The sequence below is a fragment of the Rhinolophus sinicus genome, linkage group LG11, assembly GCF_036562045.2.
Source record: "Rhinolophus sinicus isolate RSC01 linkage group LG11, ASM3656204v1, whole genome shotgun sequence".
In the NCBI taxonomy this organism is placed as follows: domain Eukaryota; kingdom Metazoa; phylum Chordata; class Mammalia; order Chiroptera; family Rhinolophidae; genus Rhinolophus; species Rhinolophus sinicus.
In genome coordinates, this window is record NC_133760.1 from 18666435 (window position 1) to 18685636 (window position 19202).

A 19202-nucleotide genomic window follows, 5' to 3' on the forward strand; every position below is an offset into this window, starting at 1 on the left:
TCACCCCGCTGCTCACCCCACCCCCAGGACAGAAACTGTGTACAGGGACACTTACATGGCAGCGCACCTGTGGCATGGAGGAATGATCGTAGCTCACCTGCATGGAGCACCACCTGTATACCTGCCCCTATTCTATGCACTTCACAGAGAGATGTTATTTACAGTGTAATTATGGGAATGCAAAATGGTGCAGCCACTTTGGAAGACAGTTTGGTGGTGTCTTTCAAAGCTACGCAAACTCTGACCGTGTGATTCAGCAATGACACTCCTTGGTATTTCCCCAAAGGAGCTGAAAATTTAAGTCCACATGAAAACCTGCACACGAATGTTTATACCAGCTTTATTCATAGCTGCCCAAACTTGGAAGCAACCAAGTGTCCTTCAATAGGTTAATAAATAAATTGAGGTCCATCCAGACATGGACTATTATTCAGCACCAAAAAGAAATGAGCTATCAAGCCACGGAGGCACCTTGAATGCATATTACTAAGTGAAAGACGTCAGTCTGAAAAGGCCACATACTCTATGATTCCATCTCTATGACCTTCTGGAAAAGGCAACACTATGGAGACAGTAAAAAGATCAGTGGTTTCCGGGGCTTGGGGGGAGAAGGAGGGATGAATAGATGGAGCACAGAGGATTCTTAGGGCAGCGAAACTACTCTGTGTGACACTATAATGGAGGATTCGTGCCATTACACATTTGTCCAAACCCTTAGAATGGACAACACCGAGAGTGAGCTCTGGTGTAGACTACGGACTTTGAGTGATAATGAGGTGTCCCTGTAGGTTCACCAGTTGTAACAAATGTATCACAAGCTGTTAATAATAGGGACTTCCCTGCTCAAACTTTCTGTAAACGTAAAACTGCTTGAAGAAATTAAGCTTATTAATTTTATAATAATAATAATAATAATTAAAACAAAACAGTACCAGAGTGTGGACTCTGGAGCCAGGCTGCCCAAATTTGAATCCTGCCTCGGCCACCATGATGGTGAGTTTCACGTGTCAATTTGGTGAGGCTACAGTGCCAAGCTGTTCAATCAAACACTCAGGTGGGTGTTGCTAGGAGGCATTTTGCAGATGCGAGTACAGTCCGTGATCAGCTGACTTTCAGAAAGGGAGATTGTTCCAGACTACCTGTGTGGGCCTGAGTCCATCGGTTGGAAGGCCTTGAGAGCAGAGCTGAGGCTTCCCTGAAGAATAAACCCCTCCTGTGGACAACGGCTCCTGCCGTTGCCTAAGAGGTGCAGCTGCCCTTCCCAGGGGCCTGCCCTGCAGATTCTGGACTTGTCCGGGCAGCCCCATCGTTGCTAGGCCAATTCATTGAAATACATTTCTTTATTTTATCTCCCACTGGTTCTGTTTGTCTGGTTGGCTCCTGACTGATACAACCACATAACAGCTATGTGGCCTAGGGCAAGTTATTTAACCTTCCTGCCTCAGTTTCCTCATCTGTAACATAGGGCTAATAACAGTGCCCACCTCGTTAGGGGGGGGCTGAGTTACTACATGTCAGGCACTGAGAATGCCTGGCACCGAACAGGTCTAAGTATTGAACTCCTGCCGTGCCGAGGAAGAAATGGAAACCCAGGAAAGTCCCAAACCTTGCCTGAGGTGTCATAGCACAGAAGTGGCAGAGCCCAAGGCCCCAGCCACACTCACACTGCCTCGGTTTGTAGGCAGTTCTGATGGCACTTGCAGATGGAAGGGTTTAAATGACCTACATAGTCAGTTCAAGTCATGCTTTCTGCAAAAGAAGAAACAGGCTTGGGAAGGTTAGCCCATTAAATCGTCATGACAACCCTTTGGAGCCTAGGAGTCAACAAGAGCAGGGAAGGTGTCCAGCTACTATATGGACAGGCCAGGCGAGGGAGGCCTGAGAAACCCAAGGACAGACCAGCCGTGGTTGACTGAACCCGACCAATTCCTGCGCAAACCTTGGACGGAGTCCTAGCATCTGTGTCATCATGGCAGATGATGCGTCCCATCTTCCGGGGGGCCGACCTAGAGCTTCCCATGGGTTTTTATTAGAAACAATTGGAGGATCCAGCTGCTCCTCACACGTTTCAAGTTGCACATTTTTCACATTCCTCCTCGACCTGGCACGGTTGGGACACTGTCATTTAAAAAAATAATAATAATAAATCTGGTATTTGAAATTTAAGAAAAAAAAAATCACAGCCTTCCTTTCCTTGACTCATTTCCTGTGGTGTTTCCCTGGCCTAATCGAAACCCGACAGGCTATGTGACAAAGGAAGCCAGACTCCCCCTGCATCAGGGCAGAGTTCAATGTGGAGAATGGTGTTTTTGTTCACAAGAGTGGGAAAGAGGTGATGGAGAGGGGGCTTCCCCTACCAACACCAAGAAGCAAAGAAGAGGCCCGAAAGGAAACCCTTTGGGTCAGGACAGAGATTTGAGCCAGTGGCACCAGGAGGTGGGACATCTTGCTATGGTCTTCTCCCCAGTTCTCCTCTTTGGCTTTGCAAGGACCACCAAAGCTCTTAGAAGTGACTGTCTTACTAGGGGCAGAGGAGCAAAGCATTTTCAATTACCCCTCAGGACCCCCACAGAGCGGGATAAGAATAACAAACTATCATGACAATAAGAGGCTCAGCGAGAGGGCCATCAGGAATTCTGGAGGGAGTAAACGTTTACAAGCACCCACACCACACTGGGAAGAGTGATTAATATGGCCCACCTCTTTGTTGGCCTTTTACATCAACGATAATGTGCATTGAGCATTTATTATGCAGCAGGCACTTACAGGCATTACCTCGTTTTGTCCCCAAAACAACTTTATAAGGTAGAAAACGTGATGGCTGCTGCCATTGTATGAAGGAAGGGTTTGGAGAAATGAAGCATCTGACAAAGAAATGTCACACAGCCATGAAGGAAGTCACATGACCAGGTCAGTGTTTGAGCCACTGTACTCAGCTCAGTTCAGGGGGCAACTGGTAGATGTGATCTGGCATGCTTGGCAGATGCTGACAAACACATTAAAGAGCTTTTAAAAAGAAAGAAGACATTGGCTTGAAAGCCACGAGGCTAAAGGATTAAAAACAGCAGTTACGAACTCATAAATGACACGATCACTGTGCACTTTGGAAAACTGAGTGGCAGCATCTTCAAAAGTTAAACATCCACCTATACCAAGACTCAACATATATACCCAAGAGAAATGAATCTTTACATCCACCAAAGACATGTAGGATGGGAATGGTCATAGCAGCTTTATTCATAATAATCCTAAACTAGACAATATCAAATGTGCATCAATGATAGAACGGATAAATGAGTCAAATATGCCTATAATGGACTGTAGTCACAGCAATGAAAAAGAATAGAACTCAGCTACATACAACATGAATGAATTGCACTAGCTGATGAGTACACACTAGGGTTCCTTTCACTTGAAGTTTGAGAGAAGGCAACACTAATCTATGGTGGGTCAGGATGGAGGTCAGAATAGTGGTTACCCTGGGGATGTGTCGATTGGGAAGAGGCATAGAGAGCCCCTGGGGTACCAGAGATATTCCGTATCTTCATTTGAGTAGTGGCTACGCTAGGGTATACATATGTAAAAATTCATTAAGCTGTACATGTAGTGCATAGTCGTGCACTTTACTATGTATTTATGACTCCAGTTAAAATTAAGGAAAAAGCACGGACACTGCCCTCAACTAACATATAGCCTAGTTGGGGTGACTGGCACACTCCAGGGAGTTCAGAGAAGGGATGTATCAGTAGAGACTGGGGTGGGGGGGTGGGAAGGTGCCATTGGGGCATAAGTTAGACAACTTTAGAGTCTCCTTCAGGCCCTTGTTGGTTTGTGAGGGTATCTGTACCTTCCTGTATTATTTCCAAGGTCCACATCAATGGGTGTGCATTATGCGTGAACCCCTCTTCTCCCCTCTCTTCTCCTCTCCTCTCCTTGCCATGTGTGTATAAACTGAGGTTTTCATATACTTGTATCAAATACAAAAAGCTTAAACTAAAAATTTCATTGGCATTTTTACCATCCATGGTAACAATTGTTCAACGGTTCTTGCTACTGGGTCTCTGACCCTGTCGGTGTATATTTAGGCAGAGGGCAGAAAAGTGAGCTTCCACCTGGCGTGGGGTGGGAGTTTGTGAAGGGCAGCCATGGGATGCTGTCACTTTGACATTCACACTGCAGTTGTCACACAAGTGTACATCGAAAGCCTTTGGAAGGGGACTGAGGTCACCACTTCCCAGAAGTCCCTTTTCCCAGCTAGCTATCTCAGGAGCCCGTTAGAAAATAATAAAACAAAATAATGCCATTGAGAAAGATGGGTTGTGGGTTGATTATTACCAGCCTTGTAATAATCAGTCCTTAACTGTTCAGAGCAGATGAGAAATGAAAATCTACCAAGTGTGGGGGATATTGGATGAGGTAATAATAAGAGAAAATAGCCTTTATATTCTCTCTCTCTCCTCTTTCTCAATTAAGGTTGTAAGCCTAGCTAAACTTAATATCAATCTTGAGTGAAGATAGTCATTATTGGAGAGTCTATACAAGCTCATGTCATCCCATTTGGGCTAGAAAAAAAATTACTCCACTAAGTCGAGTGCTCTGATTAGTACAGAGTCACCACTTAGAACCTATATGGATAACTGATATTCAAAGAATCCAATCAAATCAAAGCTTATCCAGTCAACAAATATTTAGTGAGAACCGACTATGTTTCACATTCTGTGTTTAGTCCTGTGGGTCATGAATGAAAATGACACACTTCCTGCCCTCAAGGGACTCACAGTTTTCTGTGTCAGTCATACAGTCTCCCTTCCCAGAAAGGAGGGGTGGTCAATTCACAGTGCAACTGGGAATTTGGTTATTCTTCTGAGTCATGACTCTGAACATCAATCCCTTTGTAAGATACGTGCGCAAAAGAACCAGCTAAGAGAGTCGCTGATTGTCAGAAGGTAACAAGTTCACACACATGAATTTGTGGATGGATGTCATGTTAGTGAATGGATAGCATTGAAAAGGCTGGAATTCATATACATAATTCAGGGAACCTTTTAGAGTCAAAGTTGGTTACTTTTTCCTTTGTGCCCCAGGTGTACCTTTGGTCTGCCTGAATTATGGTAACTATAGAACTATTTTGCACGTATTAATATGCATGACTCTACTCAACTGAATGGTGAAGCCCTTGAAAGCGATTACTATGGTTTAATCAGCTCTGGATCTCCAGTGCCTGGCACCTAATGGATGCTAAATAAATATTTGTTGAGAGAGTTAATGAATGAAGGGGTGAGTGTGAGTGACTGAATGTGCCCTTGGGAAAATTAGCATTTTTAAGATTTATTTTCTCATTTGGAAAATAAGGTTAATTATGGCATTACTTCACTGGGTCATTGTGGGGAAGGGGGGCAGGTGGGATAATCCAAGTAAAGTGCCAAGCACACGTCGTAAGCGCTAACGTAGAAGTAACTTGTCGTAAGTGCTCTATAGGTGTTGGATGATGATGGTGATGGTAATGATGGTGATGATGATGGTGGTGGTGATAACGATGGATGAGGATGTTGATGGTGATGATGGTGATGGTGAGGAGGAGGAGGGTGGTGGCAATGACAATACTGGAGGAAGGAAATGGAAAGGAGAGAAACCGAAGCAAAGGAATTTAGTTGCAATCAATATTAAGTTTGGAATTCCGTGTCCAGCCCTAAATTTAGAGCAGTTTCTCTAGAAGCATAAGACAAATGAGGGACCACAGGCCTCTGCCTTGAAACTCCATGTGAACTCACCCTAGTGGGTTGGGGTCAAACTCTGGGCAGTGGATTGGCTCATTAAACAAATGACCTAATTTAGTACTTAAGACACCCGAAATTTACTATACTAATTTGTCAAGTCATCCAGAACAACCAAACCTCAAACAGTTGGACTAGTAGATTTTAATGGAATTATAGACAAAATTCAGACCGACTACCCAGTAAAAGTTTCAGTTAAAGCAGAACTGACAATTTAGTCTGTGGGACACTGAGGAGACTTTTATAGGCTGGTATAAATCTTTCGAGTAACTCTTTCATCTTGTCCTTTTCATTTTTAGCACCTCTCAAGGAGAATGGTTTATGGAACTGGGGAACAGGAAGCAGGAAGTAGGAAACAGGAAGTAGAAAGGTTCTATTTTGGATGTGGCAACTGATAAGAGGGTTAAGGTTCAGTATCCTTGGTGAGCAGCTATAAAAGGGATGGTCCCATTTGCTGGCTAGCAGTGGGGACTAAATAATTAAGCACATTTATCAATCATTCAGCATCACACATTAGCTGCAGAAATATAAAAATATTGACCAACGTATGGTTACTACAGAAATCTGTTCCTATAATTAATTCTTAAAAATCTGCACCTCTAATTACACCTCCATCTATAACTGAGGTGATGTTTGTCATTTTTTGGCAGAACAACTAGAAAGGACTTGGACGGACCTTGTCCATTTTGCTGTTACAAGGACAATGGAAGCAGTTATTAAAGGTCATATTCTTGGGGGTGCCTTCATCCCTCAAATCATCTGAACAGCTGTCTATTTACATGGTGAGAGTTGCAAAGCTTCCAATTCAAAGATCCATCTGGTTCTTACATCAAGCTAAGCCATCATCTTAAGGAGCAAGCCGAAACACACCAGGGAGATGCGAAAATTTAGGAACGAGTGTGTTTATATTGTATTTGCATTAATGCTTCCTAGAGTTTATTTTCAAAGTGAAGAAAGAACAATGCATAGTAGGCTATTAAACCCAAACATAATCAGTTTAAAGTTAGGGGCGTGCTCCTAAGAATATTTTTCTCCTGTTTTGAAGGGTCCACTTGAGGAGGGAATTGGGAGGGCAGTTGAGAACACCAGGCAGCAGAGTGGGGGGACCGTTGTGAATTCTCCTCAGGGTTTGGCCTGCCCCTGCGGGCCACTGCTGTTTGTCATATGGAATGGATTAGGCCTTCTCTCTCACACTGTCAACTTGGGTGTTCTGTGCACAGCCTGTTTTTGCTGGGGTCTTGGTTTTGCTTTTTATAACGGCAGGAAGTGCTCCTCTCGGACCACATGTGAAACCGTGTGGGAACGGTTGGGAGGGGGGTGGGGGGCTGGAGAGGAGGGTGAGTGGGGTGTGGAGATGAAAAAGCCTCCCCTCAAATATATGGCGGCTTGGGGGGGGTAGGCAGGGGGAGGCAGAGATGCGCGCTGGCCAATTTAACTTTATGGGGCCTGGTTGGCAGGAGGATGGGGAGGTGGAGGCTTCCTTGATGAAACCCGCCTGTCCCTAATAGATCTGCCCCCTAATATTTTACAATACCACGTAGAATCGTGGAGGGACCATTAAAGCGTGAGGGATTGCAGCTGCTGTTTAATTTGTTCTAAATTTCCTGCCGGCCTCACCAGACGTGTACAGGAAATGGGCGGTAAATGTTTAATAGGTCATACCTAACCAGACAATTAACAGGTGCTGTCACTTAGAAAATCCCAAACTGTGTATGTGCATATCCAGAACTGAATCAAGACCCCTGTTTCTTTTTTCTCTTTTGAATAAAGGCTGGGTGTATGTTATGGGGTGGGACCCAATGGGAGACCTGAGAGAATAAACTTGAGGGGTGGACCCACCTTGATTTTACCGTTGACCAGCCCTGCCATTCTGTATCCAAGAATGCTGTCCCAGGTAGTCCCGATCCTGGTACCTAAACAGCAAGGGGATGTCTGGAGCCGGGACATCCGGGTTCACAAAGAAGCATCTTCCTCACCTGTAGTTTGTTCACACACCTGTTCCCTCAACAGCGGATGGGCCAGACAGAAAACAAGGAGGGAAGCAAGCCCCTTCTATAGAATAGGACCTCAGATAGGGCCAGAAGAGTCCAATAAGTTTGAAATGGGGTGAGGGGGAAGTGTGTGTGTGTGTGTGTTGTACCTGAGCGAGGATGGGAGAGGGGTGTCCACAGCCTCTCCAGGTTTGTCCTCTTGACGAGTGCTTGCAGCTCTCCCTTAATTCCCCTAGCGCCTAATTCTGCCACAGCACTTTACCAGATCCATACCTCTAGCTCTAGCAGGTTAGTAGAGTATTACTTCCACTCTTACAGAGGGAAACTGAGGCACCAACAGGCTCAGAACCTTACCCAGGGCCATAGAACTAAGCTGATAATGGAGCTGGGATTTGAACCCAGCAATCTGACTCCAGAGCTCTGCATTTGACTCTGTCACCAAAGGACACATCAGAAGGCAAAACACCATGACCCCACACCCAGCACCAACCTGTTAAGATTTTGCCACAGTTTCTCTTGAGCTTTCCTCTTTGAACTATCCTCTTACCAAATTAGTGCTATGCTCTCTATAAAGTTTTGCAAACTTGTACTTAGAATTATTACTAGGTGATTTGTTCCTGTTGTTCACACACAAAAATATGGTTTTTAACGGCAGCAACTATTCCATTAATAGATATCTAATCAATCTCTTCTTTTGACATGTAGGCTATTTCTTTCTAATATACAAACCATACCAGAGTGCGTATCCGTGTACCTATCTCTGATTGTTTGAATGCTTTTGTAATTGGCGAGGAGGAAACTTACAAAGTCCTCAAGTCACTGGGGAGGATGGAGTGCGGAGAAGGTGGAGGAACAAGGCAGTCGCCATTTCTGGCCTGTTTCAGCAGGGAATGGACTTCTTGTGGCCTCCGGGGCTCAGTAAATAAGGCCTGGGGTTGGACTGTGGTCATCTTTACTGAGTGTTATGGGATACTATCCTGGGCAATTCCATTGATTGATTTTCCAACAGCTGATCACAAGTATTCTCAGAAATGCAGACTGGGCCTTGTGGGGAATAGTTGGAGCTGCACACAGCCCTGCGAGAAGGCAATGTCAGACAGGAGTCCCTGATAGGACAAGCCCATGTTCAATGGCGCCCCATTCAGTCTGTCTGTGGATCCAGTAGACTCCTTCTAAGACCATACTTGTTACTGAGGATAAAAGATGTGTCAGATCCAGACTTTGCCCTCGGGAGTCAGTCACCCAGCCTCTGGCTCCTCAAAAGTGTGGCCCCCAAACCAGCTGCATCAACATCACCTGGGCGCTTGTTAAAAATGCAGGGTCTCATGACTCATGGAAGCAGAGCCTGCATTTTAACAGGAGCCCAGAAAGTCACGTTCCACGTGGCACTTGAGGAGCTCTGGCTGGAAGTGGTCCCTGCGACCTTAAGTCACGTTCACTTACCTCTCTCCTACCTCCTAAATGGCAGCACAAAGAAAATATAGAAACTGGTTCAAGCTGGTGGGTGCTATTGCTGTGTCCCTGACTAGACTGGAGCAGTCTTGAGGGCAGGGCGGTTTCCTCTCAGCAGCCCTCCCTCTTGTATCTCCATGCCTAGCTTGTGTGTAGAAAACCCCTCAATAAATGCTTGTAGAAAAAAACTCAGCCTGAGAATGAAGCCGCCATATTTAGTTTCCCCACAAAAGGATCCACAAAGAACTTAGGCTCGAGCCATTCTTACCAATTGATTCAGATGTTGTGAAAACTCGAGGTATTTAAGCCAAGATTTCTGACAGAACAGTCCCTCATGAGGTCCTCAGACGGTCTGATCATTAACTGACCTGTCCATGCCACTTTTGTGTGTATTGCCAATTTTTGACAACGAGAGGTAGTTTGCCTTTATGTTTCTCGGGTTGATTGGCATTATAAAATCTAGAGCTGGAAGAAAGGTGACCAGCCACTCTGGTTAGTCTGGGACTGAGGTTTCCCAAGATGTGGCACTTTTCAGTGATAAGACCAGGAAAGTCCCAAGCAAACCAAGATATCGGTACTTTTAGCTGGAAGACATCTTTGAAGCCCTTCCGTCCAATGCCCTTACCTTACAGAGGAAATCACTGAAGCCTGGAGTACCTATGACTCCCCAAATTTTCCCAGTTGGTCAGAGGTTGCACTGAATTTGTCCCCTAGTTCTCCCGACCCCCATGCACCACACCTGGAGAATCCCGTGCAAACGTCTAGATGGAAATTGTTGCATTGGCTACCAGGCTACCCTCAGTTCCCACTCTCCCTGATATTACCTGCTTGAAGTTCAAGTCTAATGGAATTCAAAAGATGGTTTAAAAACATCTGTAAAGCCTTCTAATAGTCCATGACTAATGCGCTGGACTTGGCTGTCCAATAAATTGTCTGCTCTATGGAGCCGTTACAGTGACGATCCTCAGACACCCTTATCAGCACTTGATACTCATGTAAACCAACTCTCATTAATGACAGGATAGAAGCAGTGACACTGTGCAGGCCTCCGCCTGCTGTCCTCGTCACACTTTGAAGTCCAGCTGCTAATAGTGGTGCCGACTACTGACATAAAAATGGGTGGCAGGTTATATAGACATGGCTAATTTCAAACAACTGATGTCAGTTATCATTTCTGCCAGAGGCTGCTTCTGCTACTCTTAGTCACGCAGAGCAGGCCTCATGGGGATGACATGCAGCTCAGGGACACAGTGACACCCCTACCTGAGAGAGTTTCATATTCTAAAGCTGAGGGTATAAATGGTAGCCTCGAAGCCTCCTTGGTCTGTAGATGTGTTTAAATTGTGTAAATTGCATTGTAATAGTTAAGAGGAGGGTTTATTAAAATTTAACAACCTAGATTTTTGGCTTTTCTTGATAAATTAGAAGATCCACCTAGGGTTGGACATTCCATATGGCAACCATTGGCTGGATGTGGGTAGTGGCTGTCCCCTTAAGAGGAAGCTGTGTCTCAGTGGGCCCCAGTGCCCACCACTCTCTGTCCTCTTGCACCTGTCCCACTCTATTTATTTAAGTCACAGGTCTGGCTTCTGTAGGCATTTGAATCTGTAAGCCTGTCTCTCATTTTATTCTTTAAACATCCTTGATAGGAGAAAAGAGACCAAAGTGAGTTCAACTATTCGTCCATCTTATAAATTGCTGAATTTGTCACAAAGTTCCCCAAATGCAGTCACAAATGAGAGATGGTGGGTTGAGAGGTTATAAGAAGCGGAGGAAGGACTCTCCCGACTGGAAGTCAAATATCCTGGGTTCGTGCCTGGGCTCTGCTTCTGACCTAATAAGTCACATTGAGAAATTTCTGATCTGTCTGACGCTCAGTCTCCTCACTTGTGTAAGAGGGTAGAGGAAGGGACCTCAAGATTCCACTCAGTACTTAATTCCTCCTTCTCTGCCATATAGTTTGGATTTTTCTGTCCAAAAATTTTGGAGTTTTCCACTCCCTTCCAGGGTGTGGAAATTTAAGCCAACGGAAAATGATGGACAGAAAATGAACTTGAGGGTTCTGGCTCTGATGGTGCCCAGGACTCAGAAAAAGCTGCTAAGCCTTTCTGGGCCTCAGTTTACAAAGCAAGAGGGTTGGGAGCGGGTAAGTCCTGAGGATGCTTTTCTTGCTGACATGTGGTGGTTCTCTGAAATCCCTGGAGACGCTGCCCCCATGTCCAGGTGACATGGCAAGTGCCCAGAGACCATGAAATCGAGATGTGTCCCCAGGGTCTCAGAAAGAGATCTAGAGTTCAGTCTGGAACAGGGGGTGGAGTGGGGTAGGGGTAGGGGGTGAGGGAACAGTGAGGGTGGGGGAGGGCAGGAAGGGGAGGGAGCTGGAATGTCCCCACTGGGATTTCAACTCCAGCTCTTTTACCACCTTGCTGGGTGACCTCAGGCAAGGTTTTTCACCTCTCTAGTATCCAGTTTCTCTATCTGTCAAACGGGGGTAACAGTGCTAATCTTGGAAGAGTTGCTGTTGAAAGAAATATAATCACAGACGTAAAGGACTTAGCCTAGCGTCGGCACTGATGAAATAGCAGGTGTGGCCATAGTAAATAGGCAGTCGCTAGCCCAAGCAAAATTCTAATGCCTTCCCAGAGCCCCAAGTGTGCTGGGTGGTTGTATACTAGCCAGACCAGGAAAACCCTGCACAGATCCTGTGAGTTAAAGGGGGTGATGGGAAAGAGCCATGTTCACACACAAATTTCAGCCCTGGGCTTAGAGCAATTTGGTCCCCTCCACTCAATAAGAATTTTCTGTAGACCTACTATGAGCCCAACACTGAGTGGTCGGAAGACCCTGCATGGCCACAAGCCTCAGAAAACAAACCCTTATTCTGAAGAACCTCTGGATTGTTGTGCTGAGAATGGCAGAGATTGAGGGAGAAAGAAGGGGACAAAGAGAAAGGAAAGGGGAAGGAGGGATAGAGGAAAGGAGGAAGGCAGGAAGGGAGGAAGGAAAAGAGGTGAATGAGAAGGTTAATACCCAATAAACCATCCCCTCCGTGAAGAAGGAGATAAGACAGTCTACCAAGCAGGAGGACACTTAAGGAGAGATAGGAAATATTTATTATATTGTAGGAATTGAAAAGGAGACCTCGTTTGACTTGGATTTATGTTAGAAGACCTCAACCTTTTTGAATGGAGCAAAGTCACCATTTAATTCAGAGTGGGTGCTCAGCCAGTGTTGGCTGAGGTAGTGAGTTACTATGAAATTAAGTATAACAAACAAACCCACTGCAGGAGCAACCTGACGATATTACCATATTCATTCCTCAAGTGTAGCGTGTTGAGTTGATGACTAAAACTATATTTGCTACTTAAATGACACTGAGTGCCAGGAATAAAAGCTGGATTCAGGTTCTGGGAAAATGTTTTGCTAAATACATCAAAAGTTTTGGTTTACTGGTTTATGTCCTCTATCAGACTACAAATTCTATGTTATCTTGGCATCTCCCAGGCTTAATCTAGGGTCTAGCCCCAAGGAGGACTTTGATAATACTTGTTGAATGTACGAATCAAAGAATAATCGTATGAGTGAATGAATGATAGACCCTGTCCCCAGCTAGCTTTTATAGCTCTTACCCTGGGGAGGAACACACGAAACAGACAAGCAGAAGAAAAGACACCTAAGGACCTCTAGTCCTGGGACTGCCATTTTCTGGCTGCGTGGTTTGGGAACAAATCACTCCGTGGCTCGGGGCCCCAAGCTCTCAGAGGGCCCTCGGTTCTGTGAGCCCAGTTTGCTCTGACTATACTGGCTTCTCAGCAGCATCAGCTGCTGCCAAAGAGAATTCGTACTCACGGGGCGGGAATGTGCTGGCGTGCGCCTCCCGATTTTCCTTTGACTCTGACGGCAACTGGAGCCTCCCAGGCGTGGGTGGTCCACGCTGTCCAGTCGGCCTCCGGGCACGTGGGCTGGAACATATTCTTCAGGTTTAACCTCTGGAAGACAATTCCTGGACCAAAGAGGGTCCCTGCTCAGGGCTTCTAGGCACCTATGGAACCACATGTGCATGCAAGTGTGGTCAAGGGGTTTCCTCCCACCTTCTCCTTCCTCAAGCTGGGATGGATATCTGGCCGTGATGTTGAGGTTGGGGCTGCAAATGCTGGACTCACACAAGGGACAGCCTCCATGGACAGCTGCCCCCCGTGTCCTCTCTGTTCTGCCTTTGAGGTCAATGAGGCCCTGTGTGCAGCTGAAAATGCCTGGGGTATGGAAGCAGAGAGACTGGCTCTGGTGATTCTGGCCAGGATAGAGGGCAGAGGTGCCAGAAGTGGCCCTGGAAAGCTGGTGCTTGGCAGCCTTCGAGTACAATTTCTCCGACGTGAGAGGCTTGGAAAAGCTTCAGTAAACCTCTGACACCCTGGACTCAGAGACCAGCTCAGCCTGAAACTGTGGCCTGCTCACTCCAAGAGGACTTTTCCAAGCCCACAGAGCATCTTGGGTGAGTCATCCTCAGCTCACTCCAGGGGCCTGGCTGAGCCTCAGACCCACCGAGGATCTTGTAGCCTTTGATGAACAGTCACACCTTTCCATGCCTTTCCATTCAGGAGGGACTTCCAAGCTGCCTCTAATTGGATTTGAGTTTGGATGGCTTCCTGTGGGCCGATGAGGATTGCAAAAGAGGCCACCTGGTCTGGGGTTGGCAAGAGGCCTAACTTTTTGTCAAGCCAAGAGTTTGGGCATGCAAATAATCCATTGCTCTTATATCCTGAGGGTTGGATAACTTGGGTAGCAAGACGAAGGAAGCTGAAGTACCATGTTGCTGCAGATTCAAGAGTCTTCCAAACACCCTTTTGTCAGGCAGGGCAGAGTGAAGTCACTGGGAGGGAAGGCAGCTCGTCCTTCAGCCAGCAGATGAGCTGGGTACACATCTGTCACCCTGAGCATGTGTGTCTCTAAATGTCTCTCTCTCATATGAATGAAGAAGGGGGGGGGAGAGAGAGAGAGAGAACAGAACATAGAACATACAACTATAAAATGCATTCATCATTCAACAAATGTTTATTGAGCATCTAATGTAGGCAGGAAATGGTGCTAGGTCTACAGCATATAGAAGAAAAGAAATAGTTCCTTCCTCCAAAAGTGTTGCAAAAGAGGATATTGGGTGAGGTGGGTTTCAGACACAGATCTGGGTGGGAACACTGCATCTACCATTTACTCTGGAGGGGACCATTTACTCTGAGGCAGGTGGTTTGACCTCTCTTAGCCTCAGTTTCCTCCTCATGGAGGTGTTCTGAGGGCACAAGGAGCTAATGTTTGTGAAGCCTTTAGCAGGGGGCAGCACATAGGGAGCTCTGGAGATGTGGTGAAGGCAGCAGTAGGTGGCTGCTACCTGGAAGGGGATGTAACACACGTGCACGGTGCACCTTTGTGTAGTCCCTGTGGTTACCTGGGAGCCGACTTAGACATTTCTGTTCCCACATCGCTTGTTCTTACCTTCATCGTAGCACTTCTCCAACGGCATGGTGACTATTGGTTCTCATGTGGGTCCTTCGTGATGAGCTGTGAGATTCTTGTCTGCAGGAGCCTCACATTATTCGTGTTTTAACCCTTAGCTTCAAGCAGAGAGCCGGCACATGGTAAATGCAAATGCACACTCTAACCCAGCTCTCCCAAGTTCCATCCTGTTCTTCCCCCCGCCCCCAGCATCCTACATAATTTACTTCTTTACTATCTGTCTCTCCCCACTAGCCAGCTCCAGGAGAGCAGGAATTTTGTCTTTTTTAAATCACTGATTTATCTCCAGTGCCGAGACACTTCCCCGGTACATAAATACCTACAGTGCCTGCCACACACTAGCTACTCAGTAGATATTGTCAAATGGATTAATGAATAACTTAGCAATACTTTGTGAAATGACCAAGCAGACTGTAGTTATTTGAGGCAGGAGAGAGCAAAGTGTATTTTGACACACAGGACACGTTGGCCCAGGAGTCAGGCCAACAGGAGTACCATTCTTTGTCTCTCCACTTCCAACCCGGGAGACTTTTGCCAGTTACTTAACCTCCTTAAGCCTCAGCTGGCACAGAAGTAGAATGGGAACCGTAATAGTGCCTACCTAGTGGGGTGTTGGGAGACCTCATGGGAATGATGAATGTAGATTGCTTAGCACCCTGCCTGACATGGGTTGATGGCAATGTCAACCATTGTTACAACCACCTTGTACACTGATGTTAGGTTGTTCAGAGACAAGCCAAGTGCTTCTGCCAGGAAATCATCATCCTCTCCTCCTGTTATAACCAGCAGTGCTTCCCATGTCACCCGCTGACTTAGAAGTCAGGGTGGACGCGTCCTTTACTTCAGTGACTGCTGCAAAACCTCAGTCCGTGGTGTATTTAGTCTGCTGCTTATGCTACAAGCAATGTGGCTTCCATCACTGCTTTGCAGTGAAAACCCTCTGTGACCTATGTCTGCCCTTCCACCCCCAGGCCGCCCACCAAAATGCTGCTACAACTGCAAAACCTCTCCCTAGGGAATGCTGTGTGCTTGGAGGGATCAGCTGTGGCCTGAGTTCAAGTTCCCTGATTCTGATTTCTGCTGCCTGGGCACGTATTTATAGAGTGCCTACTTTGTGCACTGTGGCTTGGCTTACTCTGTCCAGCATCCTCTAACCTAGTGTGGCCCTGGAGAAACCCCCTATCCCTCTACCTGGCCGCATCTGGGACTCATTGGTGCTGTCACGACAGTTTGTTTATGTGTAATTTCTGGGTAAGACTTGAAAGTTGAACTACCGCTCCTTTCTCTAAACAGCCACTACTGTTATACAAAAAGCAGGCCATCTCCCAACTTGGATGTTGGACCAAAATATCTCTTCCCAGTGCACCTTGCGAGAGAAATCAAAGGGACTTGTTTACTCCCAAATGAAAACTTGCAAAGTTAAGAATCCCTCGGGACTGGCTGTTTCAGTGCGAGAAAGGCGCCTGTAAAGAAGCTCACGGTGAACCTACAGGTTTGTTTATGGGGACAGTCCTCCCTGGTTAGGAGCAGACATCCTGAAACACTCGGGCCGGCAGAGGAGTCCACCAGTGGGGGGGACAGGAGCCGTGCCCCAGAGCTGAGGGTCCGCGGTTTCCTCTGCACACCCACCCTGCTGTCAGTTCCTCTTCTTTTCCTCGATCTTCTCTCTCCTTCCTCCCAGGGAAGGCGCACAGGCGGGGTGGGGCCAAGAGAGAAAGTGGCCTTTGTTTCTCCTGCTAATGTTTTCATTAGAAAGGGGATTCTCCTGTGTGCATGTCTCTGACCTCTCGCAGCCCCGGTCGTCAGGTTTCAGGACCACGATTTGGACAGCTGCACGGGCTGATTTGATCAGGTATCTGAGCAGGGCTGCGGCTCTCTGCGCCAAGGGAGGCCCCGGTGCTGCCCCATCCTGCAGGCCCAGGCCCTGGAGGTGGCCACCCCCTCTGTGGCCAGCTGTCCATCAAAACAGGTCTGGCGGCCCTTACGTGGGTGGGAGAACTCCAGTGTGGCCCCAGCTTATAATTTATTTAATTGTGCCTCCAAGGGGAGAAAGGGAGGGGAAGGACTAGTGACTGTTTGACCTCCATTTCTCCTTCCTGTGGGATAGTAGGGTCCAAAGGACTTCCTGTCTGACACAGTTCTTGGGGCTGGGGGGGATGATGAGTTATGGGAGGACCTAACAAATACTGTACAGTTGTTTCCAAAAGGAGGCCAGGAACCCCCTCAAAGTCACCAGTTTCTTGTAGGATGTGGGGCCACGCAGAGTCTGACAACTCTTTCTGTAAACTGCATGAATTTCCTGTGGCTGCTGAAACAAAGTACCACAAAATGGGGAGAGGGGGCTTCAAACAACAGAAATTTAGTTTCTCAAAGTTCTGGAGGTCAGAAGTCCAAGATCAAGGTGTTGGCAGGGCCAGATTTTCTCCAAAGGCTCTGAAGGAAGATCCTTTCTGCCTCTCCTCTACCTTCTGGAGTCACTGGCAGTCCTTGGGTTCCTTGGCTTACTGCTTACGTCACTCCAGTCTCTGCCTCTGTCTTCACATGTGTGTCTTCCCTCTGAGGGTGTCTGTATGCAAATTTCTGTCTTTATTAGGATAACAGTCAGTGGATTAAGGACCATCCTAATCCAGTCTGACTTCATCTTAGCTTGATATCTGCAAAGACCCTATTTCCAAATCAGGCCACACTCACGGGTTCTAGGGCCTAGGACTTGGACGTATCGTTTTCATGGACACAATTCAACCCAGGACAGAGCTATTCTCCACAAAAGTCCCTTTTGGCTTTGACGTCTCAGTTTTCTCATCTGTAAAATGGGGATAATAGTCCTACCTCCTCCCTTGGGCTGATGTGGGGATTAAATTGGTTCAGAGATATAGAGTGCTCAGAACACTGCTTGGCAGACAGCAACCTAGATACAGGGATTCCTGTTCTTCCTGGTATCAGGCACAGGACTCCAAAAACAGCATGGGAAAAATAGGGTCAGGATCAAATGCATCTCACACACGTCAGTGGTCTTCGGTCACCCTTAGAATAAAATCCTCATAGCCCCGAGACTTCATCCTGCTCCTGGGCCTCTGCCATGTGGGCCTTTCCTTCTCCCCATGTCACACTGGCTGCTGCCTCTAGACCTTGTCCTATGCTGATTGCCAATCTGCTGCCTGGAAGGCTCTCCTCCTCTTCTCATATACCCCTCCTACAGCTGGCATCCAGTCTGGGTTATGCTCCAGCTGAGCACCTTGTCATACGGCTGCTGTGCTGCCGTCTGCTTTCCCCACAATCCATCACTTTACAGAGGTCAGTATTTGCCTGTGCTCATTATCTGAATGTGTGTAGAATTTAAACTCCATGAGGACAGGAACCGTCTGACTTGTGTTTCTTCGTGTGTGCCCAGCACCAGTGGGCACTCTGTAGTTTTGAGTGTGTGACTACGTGGATGAGGTCAGACCACCCAGTTAGTAACCTGAGTCCCTCATAGTGGCAGACACTGTCTTGTTGGGAGCTTCCTTCTGGGGGCCCATGGCAAAGCGCAAATGTGTGGGAAAGCTTGATTTGGCTCACCCAGCCTTATGTTTCCCTGTCCTATTTGTTTCTATTGAAGTTTTTATTTCGAAAAAAAAAAAAAAATTGGCACACCCACAGAAAAATCACCAGATATTATAATGAACTCCCATGTTTCTGTCACCTAGATTTCCCTATTGTCATCATTTAGCCACATTTGCTCTTTTGCTTCTTCTCTCTCAGTCAACGTCATCACGATCATTACTTGTTTCTTTATTTTTGCTGAACTCTTTGAAAGTAACTTGTGGGACACGCCCCTGAATACATCAGCAGTGCCTCTTAGGAACAAGGACATTCTACACAACTATGTTGTCACCATGCTTTATGAATGTTCATATTTAGGTTTCACCATTTGCCCCAATACTGTGCTTTATGGCAACTTTTGCCTTCCAATCCAGGCTTCAATCTTGAATCATGTGTCATGTCTCATTAGTCTCCTTTAATCTGGAACCTTCTTCAACCTGTCTTTGGTTTTTGTTTCATGTGCATTTGGGAAGAGTGCAGATTTACCCTTCTGTGGATTGCTCCTCTCTTTGAGTTTGTCTGATAGGATTCAACTGAGTTTATACATTTTCAGAAAGTCAGGTTTTCCAGAAATGAATCTTCCATTACAAAAAAAAAAGGTTTCACCTTTTGAAAAATTAATAAACTTAGCAACACTGGGCCTACATTTCACATGAGATGTTATACACAATATCCACCCACAGCCTTTAGTTTTAGCAGCTATGCATGAGTGAGCCCCACTGTCATGGTGAGAAGAAACCACTCCTAGCTCACCGTGTGACCCTGGACATGGCCTCACGGGTCTGGGCCTCAGAGAACAGTAACAGAGAAAACATTTGGTGAGAGAACATCTCCAAAGTGGCAGAACCCAGAAAATATGAATTTTTTTCCTTCTAAATTCATAGATGCTTCCACT

At 46.5% G+C, this 19202-nt stretch overlaps 1 long non-coding RNA gene across 1 annotated transcript; it reads right to left on the reverse strand.

Moving 5' to 3' along the window:
- Positions 1-330: 330 nt before the first annotated feature.
- Positions 331-15024, reverse strand: LOC141567471 (uncharacterized). The gene is made up of 3 exons (XR_012490113.1): positions 14705-15024; positions 13067-14177; positions 331-2118 (listed from the first exon to the last, which is right to left on the reverse strand). It is a non-coding gene; the product is annotated as an uncharacterized LOC141567471 (long non-coding RNA).
- Positions 15025-19202: the final 4178 nt, after the last annotated feature.